Raw genomic sequence first — 17,160 nt, forward strand, 5'->3', positions numbered from 1 at the left:
AGCAAAAAAGTATAGTCGAAATGACATCTGCACTTATATGTTCATAGCAGCACTGTTTACAATAGCCAGAACCTGGAAAAAACCCGAGTGCCCGAGAACAGATGACTGATTAAAGAAACTTTGGTACATCTATACAATGGAATACTATACAGCTGTTAGAAAAGATGAAGTAATGAATTTTGCATATAAGTGGATCAACATGGAAAGTATCATGCTAAGTGAAATGAGTCAGAAAGAGAGAGACAGACATAGAAAGATTGCGCTCATCTGTGGAATATAAAATAACAGAGTAGGAGACTAACACCCAAGAATAGTAGAAATAAGTACCAGGAGGTTGGTTCCATGGCTTGGAAGCTGGCCTCACATGCTGGGGGAAAAGGCAGTTCAGATAGAGAAGGGAACATAAAGTAAGCTCTGGTTGGAGGACCCGCTCGAGAGGGGAGATGCGTGCTGAAAGTAGACTATAGATTGAACACGATGGCCACTCAATACCCCTATTACAGACCACAACACCCAAAAGGAGAGAGAGAGAGAGAGAGAGAGAGAGAGAGAGAGAGAGAGAGAGAGAGAGAGAGAGAACAAAAGGGAATGCCCTGCCACAGAGGCAGGTGGGAAGGGCAGGGGGAGGGGAGATGAGATTGGGAGGTGGGAGGGATACTGGGTTCACTGTGGTGGGAAATGGACATTGGTGGAGGAAGGGGTGCTCGAAAATTGTATGAGGGAATCTCAAGTATGAAAATGTGTAAATCTGTTACTGTACGCTCATGGTGACTCACTAATTAATTTAAAAAAATTTTTAAAGATTTTGCGTATGTGTGTGTGTGTGCTGGTATGTGCCTATAAAGTCCTGTGCTCTATGTTGTATGTGGTCATGTGGGGGAGTTTGTGCACACATGTGTAGCAAGTATGCTGCACGTCTTAGGTGCAGGCCTGTGAGCCCATGTTTAGTGTTTGCACTCCTTGTTTAGTGTGTGTATTGTATGTGATTATGCCTAGTTTTTATGCATGTGTGTGTATATGTGTGTGTGTGAGTGTCAAAGGACGAAAGTCCTCAGGACATGCCCCCACTGCCGATGCAGGGATGACTGGCTGGGATGGGGGTGTAGCCTAAGCGGGGGAGCTCACGGCCACCTCACATGTTCAGCTCAGTCCAAGGGGGATTGTCCCCCATGCCCCACCCCACTCCCGTCTTCTATAATGGCCATGACCAGAAAAAAAAGGTTTTATGTGTGCACGCACCTGTGTCTGCACCTGTGTAATATATGTGCATGAGTGGGAGTGTGCATTATGTGTGTGCAGGTGAGTGGGTGCATCAGGGCATGCTAGTACAGGTGTGTATCTGCATGTGTGTGTAGGTGTGTGTGCAGGTCTCAGTGGGCAAGTGTGTGTGCACAGGTGTGTACGTACAGATCTGGGTGCTGCTGTGTGTGTACAGCTGTGTGTATCTAGGTGTGTGTCTGCAGGTCTGTGTGCAGGCATATGTGTGCAAGTGTGTGTGTGCAGGTGTGTGTGCGTGCAGGTGTGTTTGCAGGTGTGTGTATGTACAGGTGTGTGTGCAGCAGTGTGTGTGCAGGTGTATGTGCGGGTGTATGTGTGCTAGTGTGTGCAGGTGTGTGTCTGCAGGTCTTCAAGTGTGTGTGTGTGTTTCAGGTGTGTGTGCAGGTGTGTGTAGGTGTGTGTATGCAGGATTGTGTGAAGGTGTGTATTTTGCAGGTGTGTGTGCAGGTATGTGTGTGGAGGTGTGTGTCTCGGCAGGTGAACGTGCAGGTATTTATGCCTGTGTGTGTGCAGTCACCTCTGCGTGCTCAGCTGGAACCCCTCCCAAGCCCCTGAACCCCTTCCACGCACCCCTCACGCTTTCTCTGCTCCCTCGCAGACCATCCTGGTGGGCAACAGCGGCGGGGGGAAGACATCGCTGCTGATGCAGATAGGTCAGGGCAAGTTCCTCCCGGGCTCCATGTCAGCCCACGTTTGGCAGGAAACAGGTCCACCACCCCCCCTTCCACGGTCCTTCAGGAACTTGCAAACAAAGGCCACCTGCCAGGACAGCTGGCTGCGAAGAAGAGAGGAGGGACTGGGAGCTTCCAGAATCTTCATTCTTCATGCAAGTTCTGTGTCAGCAGGTAAACCAAGGTCATGATCCCTTGGGATAAAGGGGGTCTCAAGGGCAGGCTGGTGGCAGGAGCCTTGCCCTCAGGGAACCTGCACCCAGGTGACACCCTTCCCAGGCTCTCCTCCTGCTCCCCTGTCTCCTGGGGCTCATCCTGGCTGAACACGACTGAAACTTCCTGGATATCAGAGCCATGTCCATGTAGGCTGCTCAGGGCCATGTCCAGGGGAAGAATCCAAGAGATTCCTCCAGAAGAGGATCCAAGGCAGAACATTCTAGACAGAGCCATCAGCTCTGCTGCCCAGGGGCTGTTCAGAGCCCAGCTCCACTTCAACCCATGCCCGGGCCCAGCTGAGAGGCAGCTCCCCGTGGGACATTCCCTGGCCTGCTGCACCCGGCCCCTGTGCCAGCCTGTCCCCGTCCCCTGCAGCCTGGCCCTGGGGGGCCCCTTATCCCCCAGGCCCTCCGGGCCCATCCGCTGGAGCATCCTAGGGATGGTAGTTGAGCAAGGGCCATGGTCACGTTTGGGTCCCAGCAAGCACAGGCCCGTGAGGGCCCACTCGGGGACACGGGGGAGATGGAAGAGGGAACCTCCAGGCTCTGGGCATGCCTGTGGGGCCCCACGAGGAAGGTGAGGGCTCAGGATGACAGGGTCCCCGGGAAGCGAGGACGAGGGCCCCAGCGCTTGTCCCTGAGGACCCAGGCAGGAGTGGGGGAAGGGGAGAGGGAGGAGTGTGGCTCCAGGAAGGTTTGCGAGGGAGCAGAGAGAGGATGAGAGGTGCACAGGCAGGGGGCCTAAGGGCTGAGGAGGGGTTTAAACTGAGCACGCAGAGGCTACTGCACAGACACCAGAACACATACCCACACACACACACCTGCACACACACACACACCTGCAAACATATCTGCACGCACACATACCTGCACACACAGCTACACACATGCACACATGTGCACACACACCCACACACATGTACACACAGCTGCACACACCTATATGCACATGTACACACAGCTGCACGCACATACCCACACGTACACCCCTGCACACACACACCTGCACACAAACATTTGGAAAATACACATCTGCACACTCAAAAATTTGCAAACATATACCGACACACACACCAAAACACACCAGCAGGCAGACACACACCTGTTCACACTCGCACCTGCATCACACAACAGAGTATACACAGCAGCATACACACATACTCCTGCACCCACACAGGCAGACACACACCTGCACTTGCATGCCCTGACACACACACACTCACCTGCATATACAAAATGCACATGCCCACTCATGCACATGCTCACTCATGCACACACATTACACAGGTGCAGACACCTGTTCGTACATACACCAAACACTTTGTTTCCTGTCACGGCCATTATATGAGATGGAAGCAGGGTGGGGCACAGGTGACAAACTCCTGTTCACAGGCTGTTCTCCTAAATCTGCAGTGGGTGCATGTCTCAAGTATTTGCATCCTTCACTCACACACACACATACACACATACACATACATGCATGAGCACTAGGTATAATCACACACCTATACACACTAAACATGGGCTCACAGCCCTGCTCCCAAAACATACAACACACTCCCTACAAATGTGTGCACACACTTCCACACATGCCCACATACAACACATAGCAGAGGACTTCATAAGCACACACCAGCACACAAACTCAATACACGCAAGCATGAAAACACAGACATATACAGAGCACACTCCCACCACAATGCACACACACACACACACACTCACACATATTCACACTCAAACACCCACACCAGGGCTGAGAGTGTATGGCGCTCAGAGGATCCATCCAACCCCATCTTTCTCATTGTGGACAAGAAGCCCCGGGGGACCCCTGCCTGGGAAGGATTCTGTCAAGTCAGGGACCCTTGGGACAAGGATTCCTGTGAGAACACAGGCCCAACACATTCCTGGGAGGGCCTCACCTCACCCCAGGTCCAGGCTGTTCTCCTGAATCAGCAGTGATTGAATGTCCTGCCTCCTTCACTTACACAATCACATACATGCATGCGTGAGCACTAGGCATACTCACACAACTACACACACTAAACATGGGCTCCCAAAACATGCAACACACTCCCTACACATGTGTGCACACACTCCTACACATGCCCATATACAACACATAGCACAGGACTTCATAAGCACACACCAATGCACACACTCAATACACGCAAGCATGCAAACACAGACACACAGAGCACACTCTCACCACATATGCACACACACATACACACACACACCCACACATATGCATACTCAAACACACGCACCAGGACTTAGAGTGTATGGCGCTCAGAGGATCCACCTAATCCCATCTTTCTCATTGTGGACAAGAAGCCCCGCGGGACCCCTGCTTGGGCAGGATTGTGTTGAGTCAGGAACTCTTGGAAAAAGATTCCTGTGAGCACAGGGGCCCCGGAGTCAGGCACCCAGTTCTGAGAGGGTCCCACAGCCCCAACCCTGCAGTCATTCTCTGTTCCTGGGCCAACCACAGGGTGATGGGGTGGGACGAGGGATCTGAACAGCCCAGGTGTGGTGAGACCCCCGTCTGCTGGGACAAGAGCAGACCCGCTCTCCCAGCCTCGCCTCTCCCTTCCCCAGGCTCGCACACCAACCCCAAGTGAGAGGCTACTGGCCTTGGGGACAGAACAGGCCTCACAGCAGGCTCTGACATGAGTCAAGCGCAGACGCACTGGCCACATCCTGTGGGAGGCCCCGGCCCCTCTGCGGGTCTCTGCAACCCATCACAGACTGAGCTAGTCTTGCTGAGGCCTGAGGGACTCACATCCCTCCGGGGTCTCTGTCCCCCAAAGGGCACAGGCTCTGGGGGTCTCATGCTTGGGACCAAACAGGAGAAACCCGTTCCTGGCAGCCGACTGTGCCCCACCAGGGCGGGAAGACAGCTTTGGGGCATAGGACGGGACGCGGCCTCTCCAGGAAGGACCCTGACTAGTTTTGGGGATTCAGTACACAGAGCACAGGCTCACTCTAAAAACGGGCCTGTTGGGTATATTCCTGGCATGGACACGCCTCCCATGGACAGTGCCCAAGCTGGGACTCCAACCGTGGGACCCCATTCTGTTTGGTGAGAATTTGACACCGGACCTCTCTCTTCCACTCTCGGGCAGGTACCCCGGCTTATGCACTGTGACTGCTGGACCCCAAACATTGCTCCCATGGGCCAGAGCGATAGTACAGCAGGTGAGATTCTTGCCTTGCACGCGGCTGACCCATAGTCCATCCCTGGTAAACTGTGTGTTACCTGAGACCGCCTGGAGTGATCCCTCAGCTCAGAGCCAGGAATAAGCCTGAGGCCTGTCAGGTGTGGCCAAAAGCAAAGAAAATACAAAACCAAAACCAAACATGGGCTCCCCTGGAACCTGGGTGTCAGGCACTCTGTCAGGGCTCACCATGGCAGGATCCCCGGCCCCCAGCAGGGACAACTAAACAGGAGGGTCTGTGAATTCCGCAGCCGCAGGACGAGCCTTGAGTCACAATTTGGGAGCCCTACGGAGCCATTTCTGAAAAGTGCGTCCTGGTCTGGCCTTGCTCTTTCCCCACCCCCACCCCAGCCACCTGCTCTGACACTTCAGGGGCGGGGAGAGGCTGAGGAGGAAGCACGAGCGAGCGAGAGAGAGAACGGAAGGAGGGAAGATGAGGGGCTCTGTCTGTACAGGCTATGTCCACACCTTGGACACTGGTGGGAGGATGCGGTCACTCGTGCTCCTGCTTCTTCTCTGCTGCCTCTCAGGTGAGTCGGGCCTGCCCTGGGAGAAGGGCCCTGCCTCGGTCCTGCTGTGCTCACCCTCCTATCCATGGAGAGTCTATGTCTTGTTGAGGGTGGGACGGTCTTAGTGCAGTGGACCCAGAAAGGGTGAGCTGCGGGGGCTGTGCAGGGATCCACCTGGGGCAGAGCACCTGGCGCCCAGCAGGTGGCTAGGTGGACAGTGAGCACCCCCGGGTCAGTTCGGAGGGAGCAGAAGAGACAGCGCAGAGACCAACGTCCACTCCTCTGCCTCTCTGTACCTGGACGTTGGTGGGGGTCTGGAAGGATGGGGCGGGGTGCAGGAAGGAAAGCAGGGAAAGTGCTAAAAAGTAAGGGAGATCCCCACCGGGAGCAGGTGGGGCTGGTTGGAAGGGCCAAGGGCAGGGAACAGCTGAGGTGGCTCTGGTAGCTGTGATGACATGGCGGCTGAGATGGCTCGTGGGGTGTGCTGCCAGAAGGACATGTGTGTGTGTGTGTGTGGGGTCCCCCATCCAGGTTCAGAGAAGGCCTGAGGTGTCAGCCCCAGGGACCCGTGTACCTGAGGGTTTGGGTTTGGGACTTTCACCTGGAAGAAGTCTCGGGTTCTAAGTTCCCTGAGGCTTAATATTATTTCATCATTTGCTATTTATTAGGAGAATCAATAATATTTCTTATTTTATCCATTCAGGTCTTATCTCTGTTCTTTGCGTTTCCACTTTTTTGTATTGGTATGTCCTGATGTTATATTTGTATCTAGTCAAATTTCATAGAACTATTGGAGCTAAATATCAAAAAGAACAATGCATCTGAAAATCATTCACATGAAATGAAAATGGTCTACAGTCATTTTAATTTGGGGTCCTTAAAAACCTGCTATCATTTGATAATATAAAATATAGACAATATAAAAGTATAAAGACTTTCTTTTTTAATAAAAACACGAAGGTTTGGTAAGCTAGCTTAGTGATAGAATACTTGCCTTGAAGGTGTGGTCCTGGGGTTACGATTTGTTTCATGGAAATAAATGAATGAGAAAAAGAAGGAAGGAAAGAAAAAAATTGTGGAAGGAAGAAAGGAATGAATGATGGAAGGAAAAAAGCAAGGAAGGAAGGAAGGAAGCAAGGAAGGAAGGAAGGAAGCAAGGAAGGAAGGAAGGAAGGAGAGAATTAGGGAGGGAAGGAGGAAGTTAAGGAGTGAAGGAGGGAAAAAAGAAGGAAATCTTTCATATCCAAACTAGTTTTAAGAGCCAAAGCTGAATTTAAAAATAAATTCTTGCTAAAAAAGTTAGCACATAGCCTGGAAACCTTACAATACCTATGTTATAGGGTCTGAAGCAATAGTATAGCAGGTAGGTGTTTGTCCTGCACACTGCGAACCCTCGATTGATCATTGGCACCTCATATGTTCCCAGCACCACCAGAAGTGAATCCTGAGCACAGACCAGTCATAAGCCCTGAGCAGTGCTGGGTGATTTGCAAAAGACACCTCAGTTTTTAAAAGTAGGAATAAACAAGTTCTCTCTTTTTTCTTTTTGGTTTTTTGCTTTTTTTTCCCTCTGTCCACACATGGTTGTGCTCAATTTTTACTCTTTTTAAAAATTTATTTATTTATTTATTTATTTATTTATTTATTCTAGGCTTTGTGTGTCATACCCAGCGATTCTCAGGGCTTACTCCAGGCTCCACATTCAGGAATCACTCCTGGCAGCGCGGAAGGACCATATGGGATGCCGGGTATCAAACCCAAGTTGGCTGCATATAAGGCCAACATGCTCCCCGCTCTACATCACTCTGGTTCCAGGAGATATTCTTTTTTTTTTAATAATTTATTTATTTTTAATTAGAGAATCACCGTGAGGGTACAGTTACAGATTTATACACTTTTGTGCTTATACTTCCCTCATACAAAGTTCGGGAACCCATTCCTTCACCAGTGCCCATTCTCCACCACCCGTAAACCCAGCGTCCCTCCCACCCTCCCCAATCCCATCTCCCCCCCAACCCACCCTGCCACTGTGGCAGGGCATTCCCTTCTGTTCTCTCTCTCTAATTAGCTGTTGTGGTTTGCAATAAAGGTGTTGAGTGGCCGCTGTGCTCAGTCTCTAGCCCTCATTCAGCCCGCAACTCCCTTCCCCCACATGGCCTTCGACTACAATGTAGTTGGTGATCGCTTCTCTGAGTTGCCCTTTCCCCGGAACGTGAGGCCAGCCTCGAAGCCATGGAACCAAGCTCCTGGTACTTATTTCTACAGTTCTTGGGTATTAGTCTCCCACTCTGATATTCTATATACCATAGATGAGTGCAGTCTTTCTATGTCTGTCTCTCTCTTTCTGACTCATTTCACTCAGCATGAAACTTTTCATGCCCATCCACTTAACTACAAAATTCTTGACTTCCTTTTTTCTAACAGCTGCATAGTATTCCATTGTATAGATGTACCAAAGTTTCCTCAACCAGTCATCCGTTTTGGGGCATTCGGGTTTTTTCCAGATTCTGGCTATTGTAAACAGTGCTGCGATGAAAATACATGTGCAGATGTTGTTTCTATTGTACTTTTTTGCCTCTCTGGGATATATTCCCAGCAGTGGTATTGCTGGGTCAAATGGGAATTCAATATCTAATTTTTTGAGAATCGTCCAAATTGTTTTCCAGAAGGGCTGAACCAGTCGGCATTCCCACCAGCAGTGAAGAAGGGTCCCTTTCTCCCCACATCCTCTCCAACAGTGGTTGCTTTTGTTCTTTTGGATGTGTGCTAATCTCTGTGGTGTGAGGTGGTATCTCATGGTTGTTTTGATCTGCATCTCTCTGATGATTAGTGATGCAGAGCACTTTTTCATGTGCCTTTTGGCCATTCGTATTTCTTCCTTGGTAAAGTTTCTGTTCATTTCTTCGCCCCATTTTTTGATGGGGTTGGATGTTTTCTTCTTGTAGAGTTCAACCAGTGCTTTATATACCATTGATATCAACCCCTTATCTGATGGGTATTGTGTAAATATCCTTTCCCATTCTGTGGATAGTCTTTGTATTCTGGTCACTGTATCTCTTGCGGTGCAGAAGCTTTTTAGTTTAATGTAGTCCCATTTGTTGATCTCTGTTTTTACTAGATTGCTTAGTTCCGTGTCACCTTTGAAGATACCTTTATCTTCAATATCGTGGAGGGTTTTGCCGACCTTGTCTTCAATGTACCTTATGGTTTGTGGTCTAATGTTGAGGTCTTTAATCCATTTTGATCTGACTTTTGTGCATGGTGTCAGGTCAAGGTCTAAACCCATTTTTTTGCATGTGGTTGTCCAGTTGTGCCAGCACCATTTGTTAAAGAGGCTTTCCTTGCTCCACTTCACATCTCTTGCTCCCTTATCAAAGATTAGATGATCATACATTTGGGGTTGTGTGTAGGGATATTCCACCCTGTTCCATTGGTCTACAGCTCTGCCTTTGTTCCAGTACCATGCTGTTTTAATTGTTACTGCTTTGTAGTAAAGATTGAGGTTGGGGAGGGTGATGCCTCCCATCATCTTTTTCCCAAGAATTGTTTTAGCTATCCTTGGACGTTTGTTATTCCATATGAAATTTAGGATTGCTTGATCCATTTCTTTGAAGAATGTCATGGGTATACTTATAGGGATTGCATTGAATCTGTATAATGCTTTAGGGAGTATTGCCATTTTGACAACATTGATTCCAGGAGATATTCTTAAAAAAATAAAAGAAATCAATCTATATGAGACAGAAATCAATAGTTTAGATGATAAAAGATAATACTACCAACCGAATCTCAAAACAGCTTGAATGTATGAAGAGGTAAAAAAGAAAGAAATCTTTGATTAAAATAATATCAGTACGAGTAGTAAAAATGTAGAAATACAATAGATTAAAAGTTTTCATTATAAATAATATACAAGTTATGTTTTAAAAATTTTGTGCTAATAAGTGTCTACAAAGGTCTACAGAGATATTACAGTGGGTAAGTTTCTCCCCTTGAACACTCTTGGCTCTGTTCAATCTCCGCACCACCTGTGATTCCCTGAGCCCTGCCCGGAGGGAAACCTGAGCACAGAGTCAAGAGTAAGCCCTGAGTGCAGTTGATCATGGTTCCAAAATAACCTCCCCAAATAACAATAATAATACTCCATAAAATAGATAACACTGGGGGAGGCAGTAGCAGCGAAATAGACCCAGAATCAACAGCAACAAAACACTTTGTACTAATATTCATAGGAAAATATAAATACTGACCTTATCAAGGAATTTGGCCCAGTAAAGAATTGGTATGAGGCCAGTGATGTCACTTGCCTTGACGTGAGGTCCAGGGTTCCATGTCGAGCGATAGCAAAAAATAGCTTGTCTAAGAGCTCTGGGATAATCCTGAAGGATTTAAGGAAGCAATGACTCCTCCATTCTCTGGACATCTGCTCTCCCAGCCTATGCGGACGTCTTCTTAGGATGCTGCAAAATGAACAGCTCTAATGCCAAGCTTGACAAAGACAGAGGAAGGGAATGACGAGGTGACTCGCTCAGGGTCTGGAGTGGGGTCTGACCATTGGCTGCATGTGCTGACTGAATGACCCCTCGAATGCCTAGTGACCCATTCATTTTCAAATCATAAAATAAAATGTAATTTAATTTTTTTTTCTTTTTGGGTCATACCTGGCAATGCACGGAGGTCACTCCTAGCTGTGCACTCAGGAGTTACTCCTGGCGGTGCTCAGGGGACCATATGAGATGCTCAGAATCGAAGCCGGGTCAGCCACATGCAATGCAAAAGCCCTCCCTGCTGTGCTATCGCTCCAGCCCTGTAATTTATATTTTTATTAAAAAATTTTTAGTATACCACCATGATTTACCAAGTAGTTCCTAAGACATTTGTTTCAGCATTCATTCAACACCAGTGTGGCCTGCCCTCCACCAGTGTCCCCCAGTTTCCCACCCACCACCCCAGCCTGCCCTTTGCAGGCATTAGTAAATTTGCTTTATATCATTTATTATGACACAAAGGCAAAGGAACGAGCAAACTGTAGATGGGTAGGAGTCACTTTGTGGCGATTGTCCCCTCACACTAGGATTAGTAAAGCTGCCACCCAAGGCTCTGCCATCTGGTTGCTGCTGGCTGAGCCTCTAGTTACTGATCAGGCCCCTGAGCTGGGGCTTCTGGGCAACTTTCCCATCAGCCTCGCTGGGACCCTGTGAGCTGACAGCGCTGTGGGATTCTGAGGTCCAGAAGCTTCAGCTCTGGACCATATGATTTCTGGTCAGCTTGATCAGGTCAGCTCTGAGCTGGGTGGGATGGGGTCGGGGGTCAGAGGTGCTGCTGGGAATTTTCGTGCCCCCATTCTGAGAAGCCGGGCAAATTCCCAGCTCGGACCAGTCATGTTCTTTCAAAGACTTGGCGCTGGGCCAGTTCTCTGCCCATGACGTGGCCGGGAGATTGACGTCTCCGCTACTGTTGTCTTTTCTGGTTCAGTTTCCAGTGGACAGACCCACACAGTGCCCAGCTTCCGGCCACTCACGCATAGTGGAATGACCGGGACCCACAGGCCCACATCCTGCCAGGAACAGAGGCTGTGTGGAAGGGGCCTGTCTCTGTGGGGTCCTCACGGCCCCAGGTGGTGTCCCCAGCACTGCCTCGCTGCCAATGAGGGTCTCAGTACCCGCTGTCTGCAGAGCATTCTGGAAAGGAAAGATTTCCAAGGCCCTGAATCTTCAGACAAGTCAGAGAGAAAAAGTTCTTCGGAGGTGGAGATACCTTTTCATCCATAACACCTTCGATGACAGAGGGTCGGGTCGGCATCAAGATGGACAGAGGGAGCCGGGACACCTGAGTGACACACACAGAGGATTCCCCTGGGGGCCAAAGCAGTTCCTGGAAACCATAGCCCAGGGGGAGGCAGATTCCACAGAACACGGGGCAGTGGGAACCAAGCTATGGGGGGCTTCAAGTGTCTGTGCAGATGGTTTATCACCAACCCAGGAAAGACCACTGTGACCACTGGGAAGAGCCGCCAATCCCAGGGCAATGTGGCTGGGGCTCCTGTCACCAGAGCAAAAGCATATCCGTGACCCACCACCCGTCACCCTCCATCCTTCACCCTTAGAGACAGGGGCCCGGGCGCTGCCAGCCCAGTCCCGCGGGGCTGCTAAGGGGCAGGCTGAAGCGTCCGTGTGCAGCGGGTCTGGACTGCCAAGCAGGGGCCGTCACTACTCAGGGTCACAGTCTTGAGTCTCTGAGGCCCATATGGGGTTCTGGGAGATCCAGGGAAGATAGAAGGGGGGACTGGGGAGGGGAGTGTCCCTGGGCGGGAGGGGGAGGGAAGGGGCGAGTCCCTGTGCCCGTGGTGGCGCAGCCAGCACTAGGAGGTGACAGGCTCGTGTGTTTGTCTCCAGGCTCAGCTGCTTTCTGGGGACCAAAACAAGTGACAGGACACGTTGGAGGCTCCTTGGCCTTGACCTGTCTGTATGACGCCGGGAATGAGAGGTACCGGAAGTCGTGGTGCCGAGGAGCGGCCCAGAGTGGCTGTTCGAACCTGGTAAAAACCTTGGAACAGAGCAGGTTGTGAGGAAGGACCAGGTGACCATCAGGGACGACCAGAATCAGCGCAGGTTCACCGTGACGATGGATCACCTGTGGCACGATGAAGCGGGGACATACTGGTGTGGGATTGAGACAGCAGGACCATATCTGGTGTTCCCGGTCACTGTGATCGTCAACCCAGGTAGGTGACCATGTCAGTGTCACGAGTCCACCGGGCCCTGCTCTGGCTTCTCCCGAGGTCCCTCTCCTGTCCTTGTCAGCCACTCTGAGGTGATTGTCCCGGGGCTGAGTCCTGGCCACACGCCCATTTGGGCACTGGGGTGGGGGAGGGGCTTTTCTGGGATGCTCTGAGGCTCCCCCCCACCCCGGATGTTCCCACTTTCTCTGGACTCAGTGGTCTCTGCCCAGCTCGGGGCTGGCCAGGCAGCTGGAGCCCCCTGTGACCTGGTCTCTCTGTCCAACTCCAACCTCAGCCCCGACCACCACCACCGTGTCCACCACGACCACCCAAACCACCAACGCAGCCACGACAGCGGTCACCACAGAAGAGACCACAGACACCCCGAGTGTGACCAGGGCCCTATGCAACACCACGTGAGCCGGCCATATACTCTGCTCTCTGCCACGTCCCTCTGGGCCCACTGCTCCCTGGGGACCCCCAGGACTTGTCTCTGGCCCCTCAGGCTCCTCGAGGGGCCCTGCTGGTGTCCCCCACTTCCCCCTCACCCTTAGCGACCCCAATCTGAAACCAAGGCATGGGTGGGGTGAGAGACACCCTCTGGGCCCCACAGGAGACTTCTATTCTAGCCTGACTTGGTTCTGTGTCTGCCACCATCCCTCCCACCCACCCCCTGTCTCATGACCTGCCCCATGCCTGTGTCTTCTCTAAGGACCACCCCTGGCTCAGGGCATAAAGCTCAGGACCCTCTACCTAGACCTATTTGCAACACTGAGTCCCAAGGTCCAACAATGGGTGTCGATGATCTGAGCTGCTGGGAGATTTCACTTTTCTCATAGGTGGGAGCACTGTGGGAGGAGCCTGTCACGTGCTGTCTGAGATACCGTGGACACCTAGCATGCTGGTCTTTGCTCCTCTCCCTTACCCTCCAGTCCTATCTTCTTTCCCCTTCCCTCCTCCTCCTCCTCCTCCTCCTCCTCCTCCTCCTCCTCTTCCCCTACTCTTTTTCTTTGCTCACCTCTCCTCTCCTTTTCAATCCTCTCCCCTATCCTCCTACTCTCCTCTCTCTTCCTATCCTGTTCTCCCTTTTACCTCCTCTCCCTTCCCCACCTCTTCACTCCTCTGCCCTCCCCTTTCCTCCTCTTTTCTTTCCCCTCCCAACCTCTCCTTGGATATTGGGGCGTCCTATTTCTCACTGCTGGTGGCCCACCAGCCCTGGGGCACTCTCAGTCCCCAACCTCCTGTCCTTGCCATCCCTGCTGACCCCCATTCCCCAGAGTGGGCACAGAGTCCAGGCTTGGTGCCCCCAGCTTCTGTCACTCTGAGGCTTCTAGAAGCAGAGAGGCCCGGCCCCTCCTGCTCAGGCCTGGACATAGTGACCCCATGAGGAGACCCTGATCCCTCTCAGAACCCTCAGGTCCCCACCCACATGTCCTTGTTCTAATGTTTCTTTCTTCCAATTGCCCAGAAAAGGTGAGCTGAGACCTGCTTCCTCTTCCGGGTCAGCCCTGGAGGCTCCATGAGATTCTCTGGCCATGGGGGAAACATCTGGCCAGCTACGGGGGTCTTGGGACTCAGAGGTCATCAGTGCTCCCACCTGATGGGTTCATTGGGCTGAGCAGGGTCCGGGTGACTGAGGCCCAGGGGCTGTCCTGGGGGACACTCAGGTGCCCTCAACAGGTGTTTTTCTCCTCTCCTCGTCCAGAAAACATATAAGCATTCATAATATTAATCATTTTGTATACACAGAGTAAGAGATGCATTAAGCTTATAAAATTGCTCTCCTGGGGTCATCTTGATCTCAGACTACAGTGCTCAGGCCAGATTCGTTTTTCCTATCCCTAGCAGGGTCCTAGTCTCGTCGTTACTTCTGGATCATGACAGCATTTGTCCATGATCAAGCTCTTAACTTATAGTTAAGCATTAGGCACTTTGACCAGGCCCATCTCGATGCCAGGGTAGCACATAACTCACCGCTTGCCCTTAGTCCATCTCGTCCCTCGTCGGGACCCTGCTTTAGGGGGTGCTAGGAAGTAAGGGCAGCTGAAGCTTAGGTTGAGAACACAGATGCCTAGGAGGAAAATATCATGTAGAGCCAAATGACTCCCAGGTTACAAAGCATAGCATTTGCTACAAGTCTTCCTGTGCCCATAAAAAGAACGTGGCTCTGAATAAGTATGCAAAAGACTCAGGAGAAGAGAAAAACAATATTTACAAGTCAACAGAACACAAAGAAAGAAGTTACAAATAAAAACAGAGGGGTGGGAGCACTGTGATGGGAACAATCCAATAAAGCTAAACTACCTGAGTCTATATTATCCTACTGGGGGATGTAGTGGTCAGAGACGGGATGAAGGAGGAGGCCTCCACTCAGGACGCAGAGAAGAAAACGTTTTGCCTCTTCCCCCAGAACAAGTCTGCAGCCCCCAGAGGAAACAGCACCCGGGAAAGCAGCCTCTGTGGAAAGGGGGGCTCACTCGAGGTGACCCCACCCAGCCTGTCCCTCAGCTACACCCGACTGAACTGTGCCTTCTTGTCCATCTGTGAACTGGCTCCCACTGGCCTTCCAGATCTTGCGGAGAGAATGTCCCCTCCTCTCGTGAGCTACAACAGGGCTGGACAGTAAATGCAGGACATGCGGGGGCAGATGAGTCCAGCCCTTGTGCAGGTTCCAGTGGTCTCACCGCCTTCATTTAGCCCTGAACAGACTCTTTCCCTGGTGTTTAGTTTTGCTTTTGGTTTTGTGGCCACACTTGGCAGTATTCGGGGCTTCCTCTGGCTCTGTGCTCAGGGGTCACTCCTGGAAGGCTTGGGGGATCCCATGTGGTGCTAGGGATTGATCCTGGGTCAGCCTCATGCAAACAAGTGCCTTAAGCCCTGTTCTATCTCCCCAGCCCCTGAACCTCCTTTCCCCAAGACCCGCGGAGGGATGAGTTAGATGCCAGCCCCAAGCTGTTTGCCTGGTGTCAGATCTAGGAGGTCACTAGTCACGACGAGCTTCCGTTAGAGCCTGTATCCCTGTTCCCCAAGGAGAGTTTCCACAGACAGGACCCATTGGGCATCCGCATCCCTCGTCCGCTGGACCTTCTGTGGAGAGTAGCTGTGTCTGTTCTCCGCACATTTTCCTGCCCAGGCCGGGACCTGGAATGACCGTCCTGCCATCCTGGGAGAGCTCTCTGTTCAGGGGCTGACACAGGATGCTGGGGTTTCCTTGGGGGCAAGAGGACTGGGGAGGGTCCCTGCGCCTGCTCCTTTGGGGTCCACTGTGAGCTTCCCTGAGTCTCGTCAGGAAACACACTCAGACAACTGTGACACCCAGCGCTCCCTGCCTGTCAGGGGGTTGGGTTTGGGTCCACACACAGCAGTGCTTGCAGACTCCTTCAGTCAGTGCTCATCTTGGAGGTCAGTCACAGGACTCAATACGGGACTTTTTCATGGATTATGTGAGCCTGAGGTGACCCTGGGGGGTTCCTGCATGCAGAACGTGTGCCCTGCCCATTGGACTACCTGCCAGCTCCCTGTTTTGGCTTCTTAATAAATGTAAATCATGGGGGCTAAGCGATACTACAGCAGGGAGGGTCATTGCCTTGCGTCCAATCTGGGTTTGATCCCCAGCATCCCATAGGATCCACCGACCACCACCAGGAATGATGCCTGAGTGCAGAGCCAGGAGTAACCCCTGCGCATCGCTGGGTGTGACCCCCCATTTTCGTTTTAAAAAAGGTAAATCACGAAGATTCCTGAGTATATGTCTCAGGGCCCCACTTAGGATTAGCAGATGAAGACCCCCAAACCCTCACCTGATACTATCTCAGACACACAAACACAATCACGCTCACACCACAGACACACACATACCTTACAACAAAGACATACACCTCACACCACAAACATGTGCACACACAAACCTCACAGCACACACACAATCACACCACAGACATTTCTGTTACTATCTCAGACACACAAACAGCTCAGACCAGAGACACGCAGACCTTATACCAGAAACTCATACATCTCACACCAAAGAAATACACTGACACTAGACAAAACTCATATCACACACTCACACACACACACACACCCCTCACATCGCATCTCAGGTGCACACTCCTCACTACAGACCACGACTTCCTGATACCAAACATGTCATACAACACACATCTCACACCACAAGAAAAACACACACTCAAATCACACCACACACATACATGTTTCACGCCACACTTGAACCTGAAACCATAGCACAAATATAATATTGTGTCATGTGACAATCACACAGACCTCACGGCACAGCAAAGTGAAAACTCCTGAGATCATGCCCAGGGTCACAGCTCACACCACAAACACATGAACACCACACACACACAGTGCCTCAGACGCTCTCTTCACACATGTTCCCCTCAGAGGTGTCCTCGACCTCGCCTCACTCAGTCCAGATGCCCAATTCTCAGCCTCTTTTTCCCAACCTGTGGTCCGGGGACCGGTTCCTGTGGAAACGCAGATCCGGCTCTCAGCATCTGCCCCTCAGCCCAGTTTCCCGGGACT

This window comes from Sorex araneus, chromosome 3 (assembly GCF_027595985.1).
Source record: "Sorex araneus isolate mSorAra2 chromosome 3, mSorAra2.pri, whole genome shotgun sequence".
NCBI lineage: Eukaryota > Metazoa > Chordata > Mammalia > Eulipotyphla > Soricidae > Sorex > Sorex araneus.